Raw genomic sequence first — 25173 nt, forward strand, 5'->3', positions numbered from 1 at the left:
TGCAAGATCACAGCGAAATGCCTAATGAGATTCTCATCAATCTTCGTAATCTGTGCACTCTTCTGGTATTCTCTGAAAAATTTTCTTGCAGTGTTGCCATCGTTCGTAGTTCCGAAGCCCTGTTTAACAATATCTATCAAGAGTCCCATCTGCTCTTTGAATTGTTGTTGCGTGAAATCCTTCCTTGCTTTCTTGAGGTTTTTATTTTCACCTCGTGCACACCACATCTCGAAGTCCATATTGTACGATATGTGCAATAGACACTCCATGCTTCTGATCCACATGTGAAGTGTAGAGAGTCCGTACTGGTACACCTCATCCCGAACTGGTCTTGAGAATACTTCTGGTAAGTTATTCATTTCACTGGGTTTTGCCAGACATATATTGCAAGTCGCTGCAGATGGAGTATCGGTGATGATTGTAGCTATCTTGCCATCAATCATCGTCATGTGCAGATCATGACTGATCTCGACTTCCCCGCATCTTGACACAGTCAGGTTTCGGATTTCTTCTTTCATCGCAGCTTCTTCTTGTTTGATGAATTCGCTGGTTTCCTTTGCGAACTGAAACTTCACTGGTCTACAGTAAAACGTGGAAGAAGGTTTTGGATTTTCCCAGATCAGCACATTGTCAGACTCAAGCTTTAATGGCACAAGACTCGTCATGAATACTGATGAATCATCGAAGTCAGGTTGCCCGCTTTTCTGTCTGTAATTACTTTGTGCTGAAGATCCGTCGAATCCCCATTTGCTGGTCATTTTTAGATGTCCATCTGGGAGATTTAGAGGTTCGCCAACAACTTGCAGGATCCTCTGTACAGTCAAATTCAGTAATGACTGCAATTTCACCTTTGCTCCATCTTCAGTTACTTCAATATCAGACGTATCCGGATAGCATTTCTTCTTAGCTTTCAACAGTTTGTAGTACGAAGGAAGCTGTGCAGAACCTTCGTAGTTTGTCAAGAAAGCCCTTAGCGTCAAATATCTCCATTTTGACAAATCCAGTGAAGTAGCAAGGGCCAAAGCTTGATCTTCCTCGAGAGTTTCCTTCTTCTCCTTGTGAAACAAATATGTTTGAACTTCGTGTGCTCGTTCTGGGTTTTTCATAAGGTGCCCAATCACTTGGGCAAGGTCGATTTTTCCTTCCGATTTCAGGTTAGAGACGAGAGCAAAAGACAACTCATCTGCTGTATAGTCAGTTAATGTACCTGACCGTCTTTTTTTTTGCTTGTTTCCCAGGTCAGAAAATGGTTTTCTGACCGGACTTTCTGTAGAAGTGCTCATATCCTTTGTAACAGAAGATGTGGATGGAGTGACGTAATCTGTAGGCTCTGGTAGCTGATTTTCTTCCTCTATGGTATCTTCAAAAATCTTCGCGAGATTCAGGTTATTGCACACAGGCCACTTGATTCTTTCCTCTAACCAGCCCATATGTTTATTCATAAATGTTTTCTGAGTTCTGTTTGCCGCGGTCCATCTGCGATTCAAGTTGACAGTGATGGATCTTGAAAACTTTAATATTTCTTCAGAATCTTGGTCACAAACACTGAGTGGAATACCAGCCAAAATCGCTTGATGGAGCCTTTTATAATCCTTGAGGTCGCCTTCTCGTAGAAATATGTAGAAGTCCAAGTTGGTTCCAAATCGAGTCATGGTATGTAGATGATAATAGAGCGTCACTGATTTTATGGAGATGTATCTTCTTCAACAGTTCAATTGGTAGTGATTTTTTTATCGTACGCGCCTCTTTTATATAATTTCTACCTGTTCATGCATCACACTTTGGACGAGATTACGGGCTCGACCAATGAGAGTCGAGTATTTTTTTAGTGGAGGGGATGGAAGAGCGCTATGGAATCTAAGTAGTATAATTTTCAGTGGAGGGGAGGGCTCTGGTAATCTGTCTGGCATTCAGTCACTTTTAATGTATGGTACTAAATAATAGACGTATAAGAATATTAAAAGTGGCCGAAGTTCTCTGTTGCATTTTTAATAATTTTTCTGTGACGATATATTATTAAAACATGCAAACATTTTTGTTTTGTCCATTTTTGTTTGAAATCTAGACAGTTTAACTAATATACTTGATCTACAAAATATAAAACAATGTTTCCTGTCTAGACTATTTTTATTATACTCGATCTAGAATATTTATATTTAATATATATATTATATTAATAAGATAAGGGAACGTACCCATACTACGTATAAAAGGATCCATTTTGTTATCCCCGCCCCTCCTCCTTTTCTGTGATCCTCTGATTCTCTCTGCGATATTGTGTACGTGATGATGAAATCCCCCCCCCCCCCCTCCTATGATCAAGTGCGGTATTTTAAAAGACTGACCCATCCGCCTCTGAACGGGTCACGTAGTATGGGTACGGTAATTTAGTTTATGATGCCTATATATTTAATAAGGAAAATTTCCAAGCGCTGTGGACGCCAAAGCGGCAGACATATGAATATGACTTCAAGGTATAAAATGTTGAGAATTGTGCGGACTATAACGCCTACTAGCCGCCCTGCCTAACAGTATTACCATTTCAAAGATTTTTATGATTATTACTTTTTCTCCATACAAAAAAATAAACAGTATTTTTTTTAAATATGAAAATGCACTTTTTAGCAAAAACCTTATTAACAAAAGTCAAAGCTATTGTTAAAAGGAGTATGTAAAAAAAAAATCAGCGTGATAGCTGCACTTTGATCCCTAAGTCCACCATATACGATTTTCGAACCAGTGTGCGGCGCCGGCGGCTGCACCGGTTTATTAATATCAGAACGATGGAGTTCGAGTATTGCGTCGCGACACCGCAGCTACTGCGCCTAAGGCTCTTTATGAGACTATCGCGTGCTTACTTGATGATAGTTGCGCACTGTTTGCATTGGCTTTCGTCATTTATTACACGTGTGTTTAATATTCTAGGGAATATTTATATTTCACGTCAATATACTTCGATGGCTTTAATAAAGCCTTGTTGATAGCTTGTAGTACTCTATATTTAAATCTACGGAAAAACATTTACAAAAGAAATGGTCCATCAAGGGTTATGCACCCATTGTCATATTTCTGTTTACTTCAACATATTGGTTACTTCAACATCCATGGATAGTACAAGTTACAGTCTATATTACGCCTATATTTAAACAAAGAGATATCATAACTGTGACCGATTGATATTAACATAGATTCAAGCCAGCACTGATAATTTGACAGAGCTAAGATATTACATGATATTCATGTATATTTGCGATTGTGAATCCCAATAAACCCATGTAATTATTAATAATAAATTCTGTTGGTGATTTTATTGCACACACTATCGGAATTTATATGAATCTCTTGTCCCTGAGTTCAAAAATATTAATCAATCTCACACCTCATCACAACACGCAAATTAAATATTGCATGTAAGATATTCAACATCGACTTCTATTGGTATTAATTAGTGAATTATTTCTTTCTTATCGAATTCATATTGTTAACACAGATTCAGATTCAGACAGGTCAGATTTTACTCAACTCGCTTTGGCATCTCACATGACTTTTCTGACTTTCGTCTATTAGTGGCAGCGGTTGCATATAAGAGAGAGAGCAAGAGAAATAACAGGTAGAACTGGTTCTGGTGATCTAAACAGTACAATAAGATAAAAAAATCATTTTTAATTGATTAAATTGCTGTTTGTATAACTTGTAAAAAACAACAACAACAACTAGAATGTTAATTAATCAACGTTCATTAGTTGAACCGAGCTGAACTGGTTAAAGAACAAAGTTTCCAGCAGTTACACAAAACTCATCAACACGGCAAGCATCCGTGAAGACGAACCAACGAAATGCAACTATTTTAATTGAATGCTCACAGCCAACTGACTGCAATGGCGAGGGCAGATAACTCTTCTTTGATGTATTAAAAACGCTTTAACAAGTAAAAAAAAAAGTCCTGTTACTTTATCCTTTGAGGCTTTGACTGTAACTGCGTAACTGACCCGACATCGTATTATCGGGATTGCATTCATACCGCTGGCAGTGCACGCGGAAAATATCATCCGCCCGAATCTGGGGGTCCTTTGGCGACTGGCCCCACGCTTGCTTGACTGACCATAAAAAGTATCCACATTTTTGTAATAAAATTACCTGTTTTAAAAGGACGTTACTACCGAGATTAAGGCGCAGAGCGATGTAGTTAGTCGTCGGCGGCTGATCAAAGGGCTCGCTGTGCCAATCAAAGAGCCAGGATTTGCTTCGCCCCGCCCACTTTTAATGCCACGTGCGGCGTGCGCACGCGGGACGCTGCCAACTGTCAGTTGCTGCCGGGCGGTCCTCGGTGACGCGTTCTCGTCGGATTTCCAAAGATTTCCCGCGTCGCGATCGCCAAGTTTGTTGTTTGGAAAAACTATTGAAACTTTCTCTATTAGCATTCCATTTGTATTTTAGTGTCAGTGCAATCATTAATCAGTCAAAAAAACATTACTCTCGTGTCTGTGACGTCGTTTCTTGTTGTATTAAATAAATATAAGTGTGTGAAAAACTCCCGTGTTTATTGGATTACTATAAAATTGGATGTTTCGCTAAAACTATCAGGTATTTAACTGTAACCAAGGTTGAGTGTTTGCTGACTAACAAAGGGCTGCCGAGAGTCGGCACCTCCTCAGTGGTATGGGCAAGTTTTTTGTTACACTGTGTAGAGAGCCCTTATTTCAAATTTGTTTGAATGTGCTATTGTTTTAATATTATTGTTTCAACGTGCTTGTTCTCGTGTTCGTTATTCGTTTCTTTATTTTTTTTTGTGTGTGCGTTTTATTTTGGAGTTGTGTTTTTGTTCGTCTGCCTCTTTTAATTATATTTCAATAACCTTTCGTTTTATACAAACAAGTAAAACAATATAACATTGTTTGTAGAATATGTTTGTTGTACTTTATTTCTGTAACATAAATATTTATTAATAATATTTAAGATTATGTAGAAAAAAAAAGTATGTTTAATGTTCATCTGTTAAACAAATATTTATTGATCTGTTCGTAATAACGTAGTATGCAAAATAAGTTACAAATGAACATCAAACATACTTTTTTTTCTACATAATCTTAAATGTTTAGTATTAGTATTATAAGTACTAGCTTTTACCGCCGATCGAATTTCCCACGGAAAATGTACTTTTTCTCGGAATCAAAAGTAGCCTATGTCCTTTGCCGTACACTTAAAATTACACGTACATGATTTCAAGTAGATTGCTTGAGTAGATATAGTAGTGTAAAGAGGTAAAAATAAAGATTGCCACACAAACAAACTTACTATCGCATTTATAATATTAGTTGGGCTATATTGTAAGATATGATCGCACGCTATGTGCACAAGGAACACGGCACACGCACGAACAAACTGATAAAGGAAAGACATCAACGCGTTCGGAAAAACGAACGTCTCAAGACGTAAAGTGCGTGCGTCGTGCATTGATGTGCGTCATTATTATATACTAGCGACCCGCCCCGGCTACGCACGGGTGCTATAAACCTTCTTCAATCGCTCTAACTATTTAAAAAAACCTGCGTCAAATTCCGTTGCGTAATTTTAGAGATCTAGGCGTCGTAGGGACAGACAGCGAAAATATGTTGTGATTAAAACCAGCTGTTATCTAAAACGTAGTGAATTATATATACTCTTTGTGTTAAATATTAATATATTATTCTCCAGCTAAAACCTATCTGCACAAAAAATATAACATTAATTGCTCCGTGAGATAAAGAAGCTATGGATAACTAGACATTCTCTTTACGGGTGATGTACGCCTTATGAACCATTAAATATTTCAAGTTAAAACAGTACCTTATTATATTATTTCAATAGGTCCAAATTGCGGCAATGAAATCAGATTATCATGTAACATTTATTCAAATTACTTTGCTAACAGCACATAAATTTTACGACCCAAAATATGAGTATTGAAATTCAAATGTGTAACTCTTATTGAAATCGCGGAATTAGCATAGAGAATTTTTAATGTCTTGCACCGTAAAGCGACCGGAAGCACAAATTACTCAGAATGTAGATGGAGCCCAGCAAGCCAGCCAATATATATCCTTGTTTCAGCCTACGACGATTATAAAAAAATAGATTAAAATACAATTTCTAATGCATAATTGCAACAGCGTCCATCAAATCGTCCTATTCGCATTCGCTGTCTGCCAATGCGAATAAAAAAAAATAGAATCATATTTTCTGCCTGTCTGCATTATAAATACTTATTTTAAAAAAGAATAGGGATGAGCAAAAAAATCGATATATCAAAATATCGTTATTTTTTCAGAAAAATATCGATATGAATCAACGATATTTTTTCCAGCGATATATCGATATTTATTTTCAGATATCAAATTCGTAAAGAAAAAGAAAAGAGTAAAATCAATATATATTTTCAAACCGATATCGATATATCAAAATATCGATATATATCGATACATTTGAAAAATATCGATTCGATATATATCGATATTTTATTCCCATCCAGTAAAAAAGAATACTTAAAAATCCATCCCTGTCCAAATCCATCCTAGCCCATCCTTAAAAAAGAATACTCATTGCTGTCATTAAATATCGCTGTAACACGACGGAATTGTGTTTGTAAAATTTTCTCTTTTTGTTCGACTACATAATTCGTGTAGTCGAACAAAAACAGAACAGAAACACGGTTTTATTATTAATATTAGGTACGTACTTTCACCTAAGTTCAAACATGGAATTTAATTTTCTGAGCAGTTGTCGTATAAAATAATTTCCACAATATTGAAGGGGAAATAAAACTTACATCACCGCGCTACTTTTCTGTACTTGATATAATTTTTACCTGTGAGCTGTGAATTAAGCGAAGCAGCGCTGAAAAGTCCGAAAGATGTCATTAGCTTCATTATGTCCAACAAATTATACAAAAACAGTCTGATGAAAGCGTAATGCTAAAAGCAACTGAAAGGGTGCGCAAGCGGCGCGTCTTTGAGCCAGGATCTGTGCTAATTTCCAAACTCGGTTCCACAGATAAGGATAGAAAGGTGTCTTTGATGTAGCCCGCCCCTGACTTGGGATGAGAGCTTTCAATGAAAGGATTTTTTTTCATCTTCTTTCCCTTTGTACTTAATTTAAATTTCGTTTATATCAATGCTCCGAGTTTCCTTTTCGTGTGTTTTCTCTTTTACTTTGTCGCGTTTATCCTCTCCAATTTGTTGTATTCGAGTTCGCTTTGTAATTAAATTTAGTGTTTGTAATCTGTTGGCTGTAATTTTTTTCCCGGTAGTATAATTGCAATTTATAAATTAGGTGCCCCTTTGATTTCGAGTGTTTCTTAGAAGAGATTATATTTTTCAAGATTATATTGTTTCCCTTTGTAGTTTGCGCTCTTTGACAGTGTTCCCGGTACGACCGCTTTTAATATTCTCACTCGCCGTCGCTTTAAACTTTATTGTTGTTTAACGGCTCCATCAATAAGATTAAGAGTAATTGCACGTTGTATTATTTGGAGTTAAAATTGTAGTCAACTAAAAGCATGGTCAATTCTTTTATCTTAACATATTAAATGTGTAATTTTTAGGGTTAGTAGGGTAGGGCTCCGTAGTCTTACAGACAAGGTATTATAGTTTTGTCTGTCTGTCCGTCCGAGGTCTAGCTCAAAAACTATTAGAAACTACTAGAAAAATGTAACTTGGCATGGGTATACACATTAATCACATTAATTAGGGTACCTCCCCTACATGTGAAGTGGGAATGATTTTTTTATTTTGATTTTTCCTATAGGTAGTGTGGGGTGTTGTCGGATAGGTCTTTCAAAAATATTAGACGTGTGGGAAGACCGTTTTTGGATTTAGTGAATCGTTCGTAAATTATTAGGCTTTTGCCTCTACTAACGAAAACTATAACAACTCAGTTGGCTTTATAAGTTTTCGAGTAATAGTCGACCTGTTTTCTACTATAAAACTTGGAACAACTCCAAAGAAAATATTTAGACCTACTTTTTGTTATCCGTAAGTTATCAAAATTTAAACTTATATACAAATAATAATAATAATAATAATGTTTGGTTGTTGTAGTAAACTACGGAACCCTAAACTGTTCGTGGCCGGTCACGCACTTGGCCGGTTATTTTAAATAAATTATTAAGCTAAATTAACTCATATAACTGAAAAGCTTAACCCATTTCAAAGATATAACAATGTCATAATTGAAGAAAATGCCTCAAACTCCTCTAAAATGCTTCTTATAAATTAATAAACACATTATGCAAGTGTTTGTGAGCGCTCGTTAGTTTTTCATCAGCTGCATCGCGTCCGTCCTTTGTCCCAAGTTCGTCGTGTTAAGAGCCCGGCACAAAGTCGTCTCTAACTAAAGCACACAACCCATCATACCTCGAATTTCCATCACAAGGACACCATTTTGAGTCTTTTTATGTTTAAACATCAAAGTCCATCAATCGCGTTTGATCTCAAACAGGTCATCGATATAAGAAAACCGAGTATCATTATATGTCACTCTTTGATGCTTACATGTTGTTGTTTGCCAAAGGGATCCTTCCAAGCTCTATTATGACGTTATTTATCATTCAATTAGATCAAAAAGGAAATGATTAATTTAACGCTTATTTGATGAAAAGCGTGAATGAAGTCGAGGACGGTATAGTCTTTGACGTAATTCTGTTTGTATTTGAACGACGCTATTAGAAAAGCGGTGCAATGTAAAGGCATCACAAGACAAAGAGTTTGTCGCGAAGAGCGAGTTGAACACACGGAGTTTCCCGCGGCGACGGCGGCGAAGGCGCTCACAAAGGCGCCACTTTGCAGACTCGTCTTTGACTCACAGGAGTGTGTGACCCGACATTAATAACCTTCTAATAGCTCTTGGAGTCGGAGCTAAAAGACTTTATACATCGAAACTTGTCCCGAGATTGATTTAGTTTCGTATAACCCGCCTCGACTATATTAATATCTTCAGCTTGACGGTACTTAGATCCGTTTGAGCAAAACTAACAGTATCTACAAAGTAATCTAATTTTATGGAGCTTCAGTCGTGAACAAAACACTCGTAGATTCAATTTTTCACATAATTTTATTAGCGACAGTTTAATTAGCGTACCTTTCATCGAAGCCGCTTTGAGATTGTGAACGTTTCAAATAGATTTCACAAGAAGCACTTTCAAAGAGAGCACCCCTAATAAGTACTGAAGAGTCCTCGCACGTGTTTATCAAAGACAGCCTTTCGTTACTCACCGTCTGAATGGCCTCAAAAGAAACTCGTGTAAAATGCTCCACAAAGTGCCGTATCAAAGGAAAGGCGGGCGCAAATATCTGTTTCGTAAACTAGTAAAAACGGTGCTCTCAAAGGTACTGCGTACTCGCGGCAAATTAGGCGGAGTTAAATACAAACGCCACTCTCACAAATGTATAACTTTGAAAGTGACTCCTCGCTCATTATTTATGTAAGTCGTCGTAATCGACATACGTCCCGGTTTTATTCCTTCGCTCGCATCACCCGTTCGTCCGAGCGGCGACCTGCCAGTGTTCTCATCACGAGCTCACATGTATGCCTCGCATGTGTATCCATTTAATGCTCAATTCCCATATAATTTAACTTTGCGATCAAAGCGAAATTTTGCAAAGAGCTTCCCGGCGGCGGCGGGCCGGGAGGCGGGTGCGAGCGGGACGCAGCCATCGGAGTTCTCGAGATCAAATGCTGGGCCAAATTAGTCACTCTCCGTCTCTCTATCTCAAAGCCGATCCGTAGCAAAGTTTGCGCGAAGATGACATCAAAAGGAAACCACACACTGGGGTGGTGCCGCCCGTCGCCCCCGGCCCCATACTTAAATCTGCCGTGTCTCGCTGTCTTATTGACACTCGAGTGACAACTCGCAAGTCGCCAACGTCGACTGTTTCTGACGTCGCTTCGCTTTGCCTGACTTATTTAGTTAATTAATACGGAATGTCCTATAAACTTTCAACTCCCGCAAGGCAGCTACACTTACACGGGTGAACTGTAGAGTAACTTTAATCCCCTAAGCATGTGTGTTGGGCCTACACATGTAATATTAGCAGCCGGTTTCACCGTTGAAAATAATCGCGATTAGTCAAAGCTAATCGTTCGTAAAATAAGAGTAATTAAATTAATACTGTCTTTGGTAAAATTTAATAGACAATAATGACAGCCCGCGGCGGAGTTCAAAACGCTCGTGAAATTCACCCTGATATTCTATCTCATTTGGTTTCACTCGTCGGTCGTCTATACATATAGTTTTCGCATGGTCTTTGAACAGCTTTGATTGTAATGCGACACATCGTGACAGTGGGGTCGTTTCGATACAAAAAAAAATTAAAAGCGCGCTACTGGCTATATTATGTTTTGTTCATATTGTTTATGTGTGCTTGTAAAGCATATATCATTTTAGTTATAATTTCTATTAAATTCCAGTATGTAAATGAATAAATTACAAAACAAAACGCATCGCATTTATTTGTCGAAATGTCATTTATTAATCGAACTTTACGTTTCCGTAAACAGCGTTTTAATAAACGCGATACAAATTACGCTGGTGAAATGAATTGGTCAGATCGATTTCAACTTTTAACCTCGTTTAAATAAAACTTGGTTTCCCTAGACTCTGATTTTGACAAGACCGGTGAAATCAGTCCTTAGTAATGGCGCACATACACAAGTTCTATCCCTTTGATTAAGGCTTCTAGATATTACCCGGTATCGTATTGAAATCTAGCCTGTGGCAAAGCGAACGATATAGATATCTCCAGAAAATTAATTAATAGCTTAATAAATTTAAATATTTGATAATTATCAAATAGTTTAATTTACTCGATAAAGTAATAATGTTTTAACTATTTATACTTTTAGTCCGGGCGTAAACGCGAAAGTAAACTTATAAACTTAAAAAAATAATGTTCGTGGTTTAAAATAGAATCAGTAGAGATGAAAGAGCCCTCTATTAGGTTTCCCAAACTTGTGAAGAAGCCTTAAAACGGGTTCCAACTTGAAAACTCAAATTTCGCAACACAAAGCTACATTTTGCATTCTTATTTGTTCATTTAATTGCGTATATTTTACAACTAAGTATTGCCGCCATAAAAATATTGTTGTTTGTTCTGAAACAGGTAAATAATGTTTAGAAACGAACCAAACTTTCGGAGATGATAAGGTTTATGGAGGTCGGATGTAGTACAAGTTTCTTATGTAAAGGACAACTTTTTGTAAGTTGATGGTGGTATTTTGTACTATATTAGAAAATTCTTAATGGGATATTTAGCTTTTGCTTTAGATGGTGTAATCTTATCTTTATGTAATACTGATTAAAATAATTAAGGAAACTTATTACTGTTGTATTCTAAGTGTTTTATTTATTTTCCTATTGAATTAGTCAACTTGTTTGTTTTTATTCCATTCTATCCGTGCTAGATATATTTTCAACAACTTTGAAATAAAAAAAAACTATTAGAGATTGGAAAGGTCTATGTCGTGTCGGCCTTATGCGCAGGAGTCCGAGATTCCGAGAAACGGGCCCGCGCCGCCTACCTACGTCTTGGCCCTTTGTGCCCCGACCCGAGCCGATGTTTGCCCCTCGGCTCGCCCTAATTGAAGTTTTGTGTATTCCTCTTGTTTAGCTTTCGTTATACGATCTACTTTAACTGCCTCATGAGCATATTCAGTTATCCGTTAGGTTAACATTATTGCCTTTTATTGTTTGTTAAGCTTTAACTTTTAAAATTCCGAACTCTATACAATATTATCTCTATAAGATATTAAATAGCGGCGCTACTTTAGACATAAGCGCGCTCTTAGCTGTCGATTCCAGCGCGTTTTTATTTAGTTTCCCTTTCGTTTCCGATACGACCGTCACATCCATCATTTGATACGTCATAAAATTCAGCTTCATTTGGTATTCTGTGCCGTTCGCCATCATTCAACTTTTTGTACGTAACTCCGGTAATATGATTATAATTTTCTCGCATCTGTTGCACCTTTTGATGATTGAAATCAATATTGATCTTAATGCTGTTGGTGTTAGAGTTTTAATTTGGTTGGGGTGGGGTTTAGATCGGCGACCATTGAGCTCGGACCGGTTCGATGTGGAATGCCGCAGTGCGAGCGGCTTTTTGCTTCGGCTTCAGCCCACGCGGGCGACACAGCCCGCCGGCGCCGGCGCCGCTTCCCGCCGTCCTCCATGTCTGATAAAGGATATGTCGCAAATATTTGATGTTTTTTCAGCTTTTATAGCCTGGGTATGGTTACAGACTTATATTATAATACATGTTGAAATAAGAGCAAGTGTCCCGAACCGTATTATTGATGAATTGCCATGTTAATGTTTTATATCTTAGTCTGGCTTATATAATGTGAAACCACAATTTAATTGCATATTTACATATACATTGATAGGTTGAAAATCACAACTGATGTCCCTTACATAACAACATATATACTTTATATACTAAAAAAAATCTGGATCACATCACAGATTAAAATCCTAGGAACCCGTAGTGGATGACGCTAGACACTAGAGATGTCCCTAAGTTGATATTGTGAAGCGGATCATGAAGCAGGCAATATAAATTTAGTTGTTTTAATCCGCACCGCGAAGGACCCGTCTGGAGCATCCCGCAAACAAACCCAACCGGCTCAGCTAGTTATTAGCTGATTGCTTGATGCAACTACATTGTAAACAAAATTAAAATGTCTATTATTACCAGTATGAATGATGTTTGAACTATATGTATTTTATGGTGTCCTACCGTTGTTATACTCATTTCGTGCCATTCATGTGGTATGCAATGTGCGTAAGCTCTATGCTAAACTGGGATTCGTAATCAATTTCAGGAAACAGACCTGCATATATAAATAATAACACTTGATTTAAAATAAATTCAAATGATGCGAAAATAGTAAAAAATAAAACTAATCAAGTGATAATGACTAATTGTATATTTTCCTTGTTTCAGGATGATTTTGTCCTCAATTTCGTCGCCATTCAGCTGAGTTTGAAGGTATGTAATAAATGTATTAATAGAGTGTGATTTATAAAACGCACAGAAAACTATATTCTTAGAACACGCAATAATGAACTTTCTCGGAAAATGTAACTTTGTATCATCAAAATAGAATTCCATTGCTCGAACCAAGATTTGGGATTATATCGTGAGTTATAATGACGAACAGGCTTTGCTTGGTCAGCTTTGGCAGTTCCACCTCTCTGTATTATCGGGAATTCGGTTAATAGAAGTTGCTGATCATGCTCTACTGCTCTTACGATTGTACAGGTATTTTATTTCATTATTATAACCATTTCGCTAGTGAACCATATTAGGGTTTTATTGAGAGGTTTCTATTTTTGTATTTTAGACAACAATAACATAAACATTCAAAATTGGTATTTTTATCATTCTGAAACAAAAAAAAATAATTTTGCGACTTGATTATCAAAACCGTAAAGAAATACATTAATGATTTACTTGTTAAAACAAATTACAGCCGTTTAAAATAGAAGTAAGGTAACCTATGCGGAGAAGAAATACGAAAATTTAAATAATATTCTGAACTATGACAATTACATACCTGAATTCCAAAATTATCATCCACGCCTTCAAAGCTCAAAGGGAACGCCAGAGGAATACCCAAAAAAAAAAAACCATGTAACTCGCGTAATTTAATTTCCTTTTCGACTTTGCCCGCGAAACCATAACTACCGATTTCATAATCCCATTACTTCTACGCGCTTACTCTCAAAAGAGGCAACAGTTTAACGTTAAATCTCGCATCAGAGGAAAACGAGCAAATTTTTATATTAAACCGGCTCTCGGCTGCATTCACGTGAGGGGCCCTAGACGGCAAATTAAGTGACATTAGAGGCATAATGCCGACGGAACCCGTGAAAGCAGAGAGCTGTTCTGAGGCACGCAACGATAAGCGCTGTAGCACCAAGCAGGCTCGCTCTACGGAAATATTGCAGCAGCTGAATGAAAAGAAACGTTATGTTTAAAGCGCTTTGTTGTTCACGTGGAGGAGCGTTTCTTAAAAGTCATAAAACGGGCTGCCCCGAGCCTGAGCCCGGAGCAGCCTTTCATTCTAAAGGTAATTTCTATGCTAAAGCTGATCGTATTAACAACTTGTTAATTTTAAGTCACGTATTCGCATTCGAATTACAATGGCACGTAATGCTCAAACTCAACTTTATGAATAAACCTTGTTACCCGTTGAATGATCTTCATGAGTTTTCCCAACATATTCAATTATTTCCTACAAAATTCTTTTATTGAGATGTCGTTTACTGTAACCACTTGCTGGAAAATCATTTTTTTATATGGCAGACCTCCAAGAGCCGGAGACAGCTGCAATTCATTCGTCTTACAAATCGTTCTGATTTAATTATACTTCCATTTCTTTTCGATTTATATCGTTCATGGTAAAATGGCAATTTGTGCTACAATTTTTATTCGTTACGATCGTCTGGTTTTCATGGCTTAGCAGTTTGTTTCGACCGGCTTTTATGGCACCATTCTTCATCATTTATAAATATAATAGATTTATTGACCAACAGTAAAAGTATGTCTTATGGCTGACAAAATAATTAACTAAAAAATAAAGATGTAAACAAAGCGATGATAACATCATAACACATAACCTGTGCACATAACTCTGTTTTCACAGGTTTCAGTGAAGTAATAATGCTGATGCATTACTTCACCTGACATAAAGTTATATCAACTCTATCCACAAGCAAGAGACGAATAACTTTTAATCATAAGTGCAAGGAGTATCGTGAATCCTCCACGAGTCAGGGAATGCGAGCATGTGAAAGCAATCACGGTAATCGTATTGCTGCCTCGATATGTGAGAGTACATTTATTTTCCTGTCTTACGAACTCACTAATGCTGGCTGGATGGAGTCTCGCCGAGCAGGAATCAAATAAAAATATACTTGTTCTGTTCATATTGGAATGGATTTCTTTTGGAGCAAGTTATCCATCTTGGTTATTTAAGTTTTCTGCAATCAGTCTTCATATTAGATTTGGTTTGTTTCTATCGTAGCATGTGGAAATATATAGTCTTATTATAGTTATGTTTCTATAGTTGAGTTGTGTTAAATTTATTGTAATGGCATTCCATTGTTTTACAAGTTATTTATATCCCATTGCTGGGCAGAAGCCTCCCCTAACTTCTTGCATGCATCCCTGTTTTTCCATACAACATGTATATGTAGCCTAGATCTTCCGTCAACATTTTTCCCTCATAATTATCAAAACGGAATTATCAGAATTAAAAGTGGGATTATCAGTTAAGTATTTACATCACACGCCAAATTATAATAATAAATTCAATTCAGATACTCAATAGTCTTAAGACTTACTACGAGTACTTAAGACTCTTGCAATTAATCTAATCAATCTAAGCCAAGAAGCCTTACCTGGCATTGTTAGCGACAATATCGTGGCTCCAATAGTTGCGAATCTCGTCCACGGCTATTATAACCCTTAATAAGATATCCTCAGTTCTGCTATATAAAAGACTTGCAATTGTGTGGAATACAATGCTTTAATGTACCACACATGTGTCCCCGTACAGGGCAGCTTCTATTTTGAAGGACAATGTGGAAATTTGTAAGATGATAGTTCCAGAGATGATAGTTCCAGAGCTTCATTGTGAATATAGAAAGATAAAATGTTTATCTGATACTAGCTGTTTACTCACGGCTTCGGCCGTTTACATGCCCTCGGGAACAGTATTTTCTTCGTATTAAAATAGGATTGGGGTAGTTGAAATAAAATATCGAAAGCGCATTTAAAATACACACAGCGCTATCTAGTGTTATTGTTGCAAAGTTTATTTTATTAGCATTTAGCGCCACCTACAATAAAATACAGGTTTTTCGCAAATCCACGGGAACTTTACTTCCATCTCAAATGTCTTTATCAACTTTGTCAAAAATTTTCGCATATGAATAATCACCACCCAATGTCTATCCTTTTGCATGCCCCAACAATAAGCACGCTCAATTGGCTAGTTCGCTGCGGGTATCCCAGCAACCCTTCTGCAGACGTGCGTCAGAATTGTCAGAAACAAAGCGTCTCGGCCGCGTGCCTCGGACACATTCAAATGAGCGGTATTGTTATTGTTTATGGCACAGGTTGGCTCGACATGTCTGCAGCTGGCAACATTGCGCGGCTGGGAATTGAATTGTTTAATGTTTTTTTTTTGCTCTGTTCTTGAATGATCTGATGCCATTTTGGAAATGTGTTTTTCTCAATGGACAGGATTGAGATTTTCTTAGTGGTGGTGCAAAGTTAACGAAATCAAAGCATTTTGTCATGCGTTCCGATAAGTTTTTAAGGCCGGTGCACATGAAGTCTAGCTAAGCTAGAACTAGAGCGATGTATGCATGCAACTCAAGATTTTTGCGTTGCGGCCCTTTATCAATTTTTTGTCAATTAAACATTTCGGTACAATCTGGCCTGGCAAGACAACAGACAGATAATTAAAACCGCATAATTTTCACCGCATTACACAAATTGCCGATGTTTTATTCATAAATCCAATCGTCCAAAACGAGAGCTGTTGAAAGGCGTCTGCGACTATCAAAATAAGAAATCCATTATTGACGTCCATCCCTTTTCCACGTTCGTCCTCCAATAATATAGAGGGAGATGCGCAATTTGGAGCACTGTAACCGCAAGTTATTGGCTTAGTTAACCACTGTTTTCATTTCACTTGACGTTTACGAGGTATTTGGGAGATCGTGAAGCCGCATCGAATTTGAATATTCGTTCATGATCTGTCTGTCTTCCTTTTGTAAATCGCATCGTTAGAAGATATTTGGGGATAATTCCTATTGATATAAGTGCTTGTTATCTTTATTAAATTCCGGCAGTTTATCAAAGTTATTTTTGTTTATGCGAGGAGAATTGGTTATAAATAGAAATTTGGTTGTTTTGTGCAAAAAATATGAATGATTGGTCTGGCTATATGAGTCTGTCGGGCGGTCGTATCTGTCGATATGTCACGTCTAGTCTCTCGGACGAGCATTAACCGCCAACCGCCTATCAGTCACCGCTGCTCTGGCCTTAACCACACTGCTGTGGTCGACAAAAACTATTTGGATTAGGGCTGAGAAATGTTCTTTTATCCATATTTTCCCCGCGGTTATTTGATGAGCACACATACAAAGCGAAGAAAGATTAGTGTAAATTAGTTATAATGAACTCTTGTCATTATATTCTAGATGATTAAAATGAATTATTTTGACGATCTCTATGACTTAAAAATTATCATCACGCAAGGGTTTTGGAAAGTTCTAAAAATATAGTATCGTTAAGTTAGTGCCTTCAAGTTTCGAACTTACTTCGGAGCTATTGTTGAAACCACATTTTTTTTTACTTTAATGTTTATTTAGTATCAGCACTAATCTTGAAAATTCGATAGGAATACTGTTACTGTGTTTATAAACAATGCGTATTTATATCTATGACAGTATATATTGAAGCGAAGCTATTTCAGCTGACAGCCCTAATCTGCTGCATCAATGTAACCGATCCCCATCGACAGCTGCGATTCGGTTGCCATTGCCACTATCCATTCTATGCAATATTTGTGTGACGGTCCCAATTATTTTCCGATGGCCCGTTCATTTACAAAACTGTTTTCATTTCCATTTTTTTGTTAATACTTTTGTTTGCTGTTGTTGAAATTTTATGATGATTCGTTTACCGTCTATCTGTATTCTGTTACTTTTGATTAACTTATTGCTGGGGCTTTTTTCATTGTCAAAATCAATGGCAGGTATGCAGCTGTATCCATACTTTTCATATTGATTGATGAATCATGCCGAACTGCTTATATTGGAGATCCTACGTCCTAACTCCGGTCCGGTCAGGTCAAGATAGAAAATTATATTTTTCAGATTGACATAGGTCTTGGATATTTTTCTGTAATATCTATATACGTATGACATAATACTATAGCATCGTTATATCCCACAATACTCATTGGAACTAATGTCTCCCCAACCGACATTACTGGCCAATGAAACGTGAAATTGAACCTAATCGAAAAGAGACGTCTGAAAAACAGAACGCAACGTCCCTAGCCCATTGCGGGACGGTCTGTATGCAAAACGTCGCAAGCAGACATCCATTGTTCCCTAAGATTGCTTTGCCCATTATGTTGAGCCTGGGGCTACCAGCCCGACTGATTGCACTTCTCATCACCACACCTGTGACAGTTGGGATGTTTAATCAAGCAAACAAACGCTAGATTGAAAGTCTCCACCAGGTAAGGAATATTTAAAGGTTTCAGTGATTTTACTCATTGGTGTACCAGAAAGTGGAACCGAGTAACTGATTGATAATGTTGAAATGTGTAATTTATTTGCAAGAATCTTCAAAAATTTATGTCTAGACATGTAAAACAAATGTTATTCTTTTTAATTGGTTTTTGTTCGAAAGCAAACGTAAAGTATTTGAACCAGATTCCACCATAATTCTCATGATTTGAGAATCACACAATGTCCTCCCAACTTTCCATTGTGTAAATTCCGTCGAGTGCAATGGTGAGAAACTAACATTCTTCGGTAACAATTTGCCTACTCCTAAGACTTTTCGCACGAGCGGTCTCCTATCGCATTTGCGACTACCTGCGTGCATTCCACGTGACTTTCCATTATCACCTCAACACATCAGCCTACTTTAGACCTTATTACATCCAATCAAAACTCAATATATTTTGCTACTTGACTCGTTTGGGTTACCGGATTCCCAATCTTATTTGGACCTTATCGCACGGTGTTAGGTCGCTTTTTTTGCCTTGTAAGTCTCACACTAATGTATGTCACGTGCGATGGTCAATTTCCCCTGGGCGAATTTTCGGAACTACGTAAGGGCAGCTATTGGAGACACTCGGATGCACCCAATCTTGTTTCTGCCTTTGACTTGGAATCCCTCTTGGTCTAATCAGCATATTCCTCTTTTTGATAAGGAAAAAGTCAAACTAAAACGTAAAGTCCATCCTTCGACCAATAGAGGATTTCACTGAGGTGTTTGGTTTTAATTCAACCGTTGTAAATCTTGATTGGTATCCAAATATACCAATAACAGGTACACCTGTCACACATATATTGTCTACAGAAATATGAATAAGAAATGTTACATATTGAATTTGCGATCATGCCTTTTTAGATCGCGTATTCGTGCTATTTCACAATATGCGACATATTTTCAAAATATTGGGGTGGTGTGGTGGTCAAGGATCGTCCAAAAATCACGCTACACCGAGCGTCTTGACTGGGTTCTCGCTCTTGACTGCACAGTAGCGATTTGAGGATAGTCCGGTCTAAACCAAGCTATAGATGTATGTATTTCATCTGTATGATATGAGTGCAGTTACGCGGGCACGAATTGCAGAATGCGGTTCAACGATATCAAATTTGGGTTTATATTTTATTTCTGACAAATAGCCATATATTCATCGGTGGTAATGGTGTTCTTTTCTCCTTTTTGGACCAATTGTGTCACGTTGATCCATTTGATTTAGATTTAATGATATTACTTTAAGAATTTTACTTTTTTTGCAAGCCAGCCTAAATCATTGTTTGAGAACATATCACGTGTTATCTGGAAATTTATCGCGTTACGTTTAAATATGTGGGTTCTAGGGGTCCTCAGCACGGTTCCAAGCAGGCTGTATTGAAACATAATTTCCATTAACATAGTTAGGCGCCACAAAGAAGCCTGCCTTGGTATGCGACGCGGCGTCTACGCAAAACGTCGTGATTGGCTTGCGCACAAATCGTGTTACACCTACACTTGATTTAGTTTGCGAGCCTGCTCATGTGTTGCCAGGTATTATTTTGATTGAAGGGTTTGTTATTATGGTAAGCGCGCATTCATCAATTTGCTTCAAATTTACAAGTGCTAATTTTAAGTGGAACCTCTATATTCTGTTTATTTACTGTGCTTCTATGTGAAGTTGATGTATTAGTTTCTTAGTAGTTTTATTAGAATCATAAAAAAAGGCTAAAAAGCTCACGTATCCTACCAATCCAAGAAAAAATAATTTGCACAAAGCTTAAAAACTGTCAGTAAAGTGTTATAAAAGTAGAAGCGCTCAGTCGACGCGTCGAATCATCGCGACCTACAAAGGATCGCTTGCCTTTATCCAGCAACGCTCTGCGACCTTCTGGTCAAATAAATTACCTTTCTGCCCTTTACGAATTTGATTCTTTTGATCATGGCGAAATCAATTCCGCCGCCCTCCAAGTTACGTGCACTAGCCGAGGAGAAATTAAAAAGATGGCTTTTAGATCTTCCTAGCCGTCCGCTTTTACTGAATTAGGATGCTTTAATTTATGTCTTTAGGTTTTGAATTAAAAATCTCTGCTTCCATCAAAAGTATTTCACAAAGGTGCTTTTAATCTTTGAAGATTCCTCCTAGTGGAATTATTTTATTTTCTCTTTATGTAAGATCTAGTATATTTAATCCTGCTATAAGTTTGACCCGTGGCCTCTTTACGTTAATATTTTGTACGAGTAATACTTTGAAATCACTGCTTGAAAAACACGAGTTTTTAGATTTAGTTCAGTCAGGCGTTAGAATTGACTCCACAATACCAGGTGAAAACAAAGTTATTTACTTTCAAAATAAAGATAAATCGCATCACTGAAGCTCAAAAGGGAATGAACGTGCAATTAAACAAAAAATGCGCTGCAAAACAAAGGCACACATTAGGGTAGTAGCAGAACATAGGTAATGTTAGTGGGGCTAATTCGTCAAAGGGTACGCGCGCCCTTTGTGCGAGCTTATGGTAATCAGGGAGGAGGGTGGGCACGGGATTTGTAAGTGATTCATTATCGTTTGTTTTAAGATTTGTCTCGCTGTTTATTGGGTTATGCTCGTGTCTTTGTGTTATTACGCCGCAACGCAAATGTACTAGAATTGAGAATTTCGTAATGTTCGAATTCATGCATGCGTCTTCTTACATTTCCCCTTGCGTTGTTCCGTAATCTGTAACTGGAAATGTTTTCAAATGGAATCTTATCAAAACTGCGAAAAATATCTAGCTGAGAACATTCTTCAATTTGTTCGTATTCAATAGGTATTCATATTTAATAAACGAAGTAAATACCTACATAAGTATGTATTTTCGCAAATGGGTTTGTTACATTTCATTTTGTCACAGATCAAAGTTTACTAATTTAAATTGCTATGGGTTGTCAGGTTTGGACAAAAAGCTTTAACAATATCGACCTTCTTGCACCCGCTCTTGCATGGACAAAGCTTTTATGCCGCCGATTGGGTGCATTGTTCCGCGCGTGCACTATGCATGACCTGACGCATTGTCGATGGCGGATTTATTGTCCGACGCGAGGTGGCATATCATCCCAGGTACAAAATAAGGAGGTCCCGGGTCATCTTGCTTATTATTGTATATTGTCCGTAGTATATGTAGGTGGTAATAGTTAAATGGACAGTCGGAGCATTACCCCTTTTGCAGTCCTATTACTCCTAATATTTGAAATGTGAAAGTTTGTGACCGATTTTTATTATATTTGGTAGGTACACCAGTATAATCTGGAATATAACCTGGAATAAAACATGTTAAGTTTTTTATTGTAACACCAACACCATCCATCATAGACGACCGCGCCAGGATATAAAGTTATTAGGCTAAGTTTCAGTTTTTACTACCAGTTTTCGCTACTAAATAAAGCAATCTCAACTTGACAAGTCAAATAAGATGTCCAACTAGACGCACGAGACACAACCAAAAACTATGGTCTTTACACCGTACTAGCTTCATATCATCAAAGACATATGTGCAATACAAATGTCCATTGAATATAGAGGACAAGACATGATGATATGAAGCTAGTACGGTGGAAAGACCTAGGCTTCGATGGTATGGTCACGTTATGAGAAGAGAGGATATTAATATAGGAGGATATAAAGAATATAAATAATATTGTAAGATTATGGGTTTGAAATTGAATGGGAAAAGAAGTAGGGGCAGGCGGAAGAAGAGGTGGATTGAGTGCATGACTAAAAAGGAAGTAACAGATCGGTTAACATCAGACAGGGAGAAGTGGAGGAGACTGACATGCTGTACCGACCCCACATAAAGTGGGATAAGGGTAGGCTGATGATGATTTGTGTTGCTCATATCATGTAAATTTAAGTATCTGTGTTCTGTACTCTTCCTTATTTTACGCAGCGAGCTCAAAGGGCGCCGACAAAGGGTACCGCGGCGCGGTGCGGGCGGTATTAGCGGCCCGTTTGATGCCAGGGTGGGGGTAGGGTTGACAAATATAGCCGTGACCTGGGGTAATGTTTAATTAATTCACTGATATTATATTGTCTTATCCAACTTCGAGGATTATGTTTTAACGCCTTGTTGGCGGTGCAATCTACATTGAATTAGAGCGTTCAGTTGTAGCTGAACTCAATGTACGCGATTAATAAAAAAATATACTAATTAACTTGAAAAAATATTTCTTTTGTTTTATTATTTTCAAATTAACTTTAACTAAAAAGAAAATAAGTAAAAATTTTCTTCTAATACTTTTTGATTCAAAGTTGAAAGCTTGATTTCTTCTTGTCATTTGAGCCTTAGGTATACAGTTTAAGATTCATAGATAGATGGGAATTTCTATTTAATTTGTTAAAATCCTTGTGAAATCGCAAACAGCGAATAAAAGCAAAAGCATATATATATTACTTAATAGTTAGAATTACGTAATTCTCGCGGTCTGTACCTATCTAGCTCAAAATCAAAATATTTGAAAGCATGCCTCCGTCCACCGTTGGGCACACAACACAATATAATTGGCACTAATTGATCGCCAGCGTCCCGGGAGAATTGGCGACATGGCGGCCCTACCCGGCTCAAAGTGAGTGTGTTACTCTTTAACCTGGCCGATTCGCGACCGGCTAAACTTACCACTCCGCTAAATAAAGTTAAAAGGCTCTCCTAGCTTTGTCTCGGCTCGCCTTTGATGTACGGCGAGAACATCCCCCGCACCCCCCACTTGTCCGACCACCCCCGCCCCCTTCTCGCAAACAGTTTACCGCAAGCTGAAACTATTGCCTTTAATGCCTTTTCCGATTGGATATACCCCACGATTGATTAGTATGTTATATAGTGCCAAAGGAATTTATCAGGAAGTGGCCGATCAAAGTGCTCTGCCCTTTGATGATTGTACGCTAATACCGTACCCTTATCATTTTGATCTTGTTACTGTAATCATATCGACTGGCTGTATGTGGGATGAGCTCGCTATTAGAGTAGTGGCTCTGCTCTTAGATTGTACTAATATTAAGTAATGGATTGCTTGTATCGACTATAACTTGTAAAGCGAATAAAACAAAAAAGGATTTAGGTACATAACTTACCTGTGCGAAGTTGTTATTTTATCAGCTTTTATTGAATTAAACGGGCAACTGTACGACAATTCAATTAGCACGATTGAATGACAATAGCACTGAAAATCCCAAATGAAAATTGATTTTTTTTTTGCAGAGTTTGCATACATTCGGAATAACAGCTGAAAGGGGATGGCAGGGCGGCAGGACCAAAATAACGGGCCAAATCCGTCCTCGTAATGCTTGGACTTTGGGGAAATTCAATTAGTATAATAACAGCGCACAGTTCCATTATACCAATCAAAGGAAAACGGAAAGTTTGTGCACATCAAAGAGTCGCTTAGTGCGTGGTCGGCTAATGGCGATTAGTGACGTACCACGCAGCGATATCGATGCCCAAACGTCGGCATCGATAAAATACTCGAGATATCATCTTTTGCGACGTGTTCAAGACAGAATTTCGCACGAATAAAGTAATTCGAGAATGCATGCTAATTGCACGCGTAGGCAAGCTTGTTGCAATGTTCAATGAGCGATATTTATTAACGTTGTGTTTGTTAAACAAGGTTTTAGGTTGCCTAAATAATTTTCTTCACAACAAAATTCAACATCCAACAAAATAAATAGTTTTATTTATTTTGTTGGATTTATGAATCAACGGAATAATGTTCTCTAAGTTTTATTAGAGTGACGAAGATTTTGATGGGTAGAAGCGTAGACAGGGAGAAGAGAAAGTCGTTTCTGCCTATTAAAAATACAGGAGGAGTAGAGTAGCGGAATGGAGCGCTGCATCTTTTGTCCCACATCGTTTCATCATGGGCCAAGAAATATAAATGTTCTATACTAGATGGCGCCCGGGCTTTCGCACCCGTGTGAATTTTGAGATAAAATGTAGCCTATAGCAATCTTGGATAATGTAAATTTCTAATGGTGAAAGAGTTTTTGGAATCGGTTCAGTAGTTTCGCAGATTACCCGCCTCGTCTTCGGTACTAATATCACTTTTCAGCTATTTTTCGTCGACGCTGGATACGTCCACCTCGTGTCTGTACTCGTCGCTCCCATTGCCTCTCCTCATATCTGTGATCATCGCGAAATCAAATATCAATGCCGTGCGCGTAGTCAAACGTCTTTGATATCTATTCATTTCATTTGTAAATCGAATTGGAATCTTCAAATTAATTCTCCCTCAAAGGTAAATGACACGTCTACTATGGCTAAATAATGAAATTTCTATTCAGATATTTATTCCGAGTGCCTTAGTCAAATTGCCTGCTGTCTTTTGATAATGTGATATGTTAAATTGTGCAAGTAGGTAGGTAACTTTATTTGATTTATTTTACACGGCATCGATCTATATCACATATGTTTTTATAAATATCCTCCCTTAGATTTCCATAAATATATAAAAATAAATATATTAGGACAAATCACACAGATTGAGCTAGCCCCAAAGAAAGTTCGAGACTTATTATTCCTTAGGTTTTCTTTCACCAAATCCAACAACTGGTAGCAGCAGTAACAGCAACAACACAATCTCAAAAGGATAGACATCAGGTAGGTCATAAAATCAGAGCCGAATCTTCAAACTGTCAATATTATTCGCTGATTCTGGGCTTAGGGCAATGCAACTGAAAACACGCGAGGATGATAGAAAGGAAAACTACAATGTGCTGAGGATCAAAAGGTGAGACGCACGATATGATATGGATTATGGATGGACGTTGCTATTATTGTAACAAAGTATGTGACAAGTATCAACCTCTACATATAGAAGGCCATTACGATAGTTT

General features: G+C 37.6%; 1 protein-coding gene across 4 annotated transcripts in view; it reads left to right on the forward strand.

Annotated features, from left to right (window-relative positions):
- Positions 1-25173, forward strand: part of Axn (Axin) — a 65407-nt gene that overhangs the window by 22426 nt on the left and 17808 nt on the right. For 2 of the 4 annotated variants that reach the window (XM_053752172.1, XM_053752177.1), the window contains exon 2: positions 12978-13022. The gene's annotated coding sequence lies outside the window, so the exon portion shown is untranslated. Of the gene's footprint in view, positions 1-4321; positions 4658-12977; positions 13023-25173 lie in introns of those variants that run through there. The other 2 variants (XM_053752173.2, XM_053752174.2) reach the window with 2 other exon arrangements.

This window comes from Plodia interpunctella, chromosome 11, assembly GCF_027563975.2.
Source record: "Plodia interpunctella isolate USDA-ARS_2022_Savannah chromosome 11, ilPloInte3.2, whole genome shotgun sequence".
In the NCBI taxonomy this organism is placed as follows: Eukaryota; Metazoa; Arthropoda; class Insecta; order Lepidoptera; family Pyralidae; genus Plodia; species Plodia interpunctella.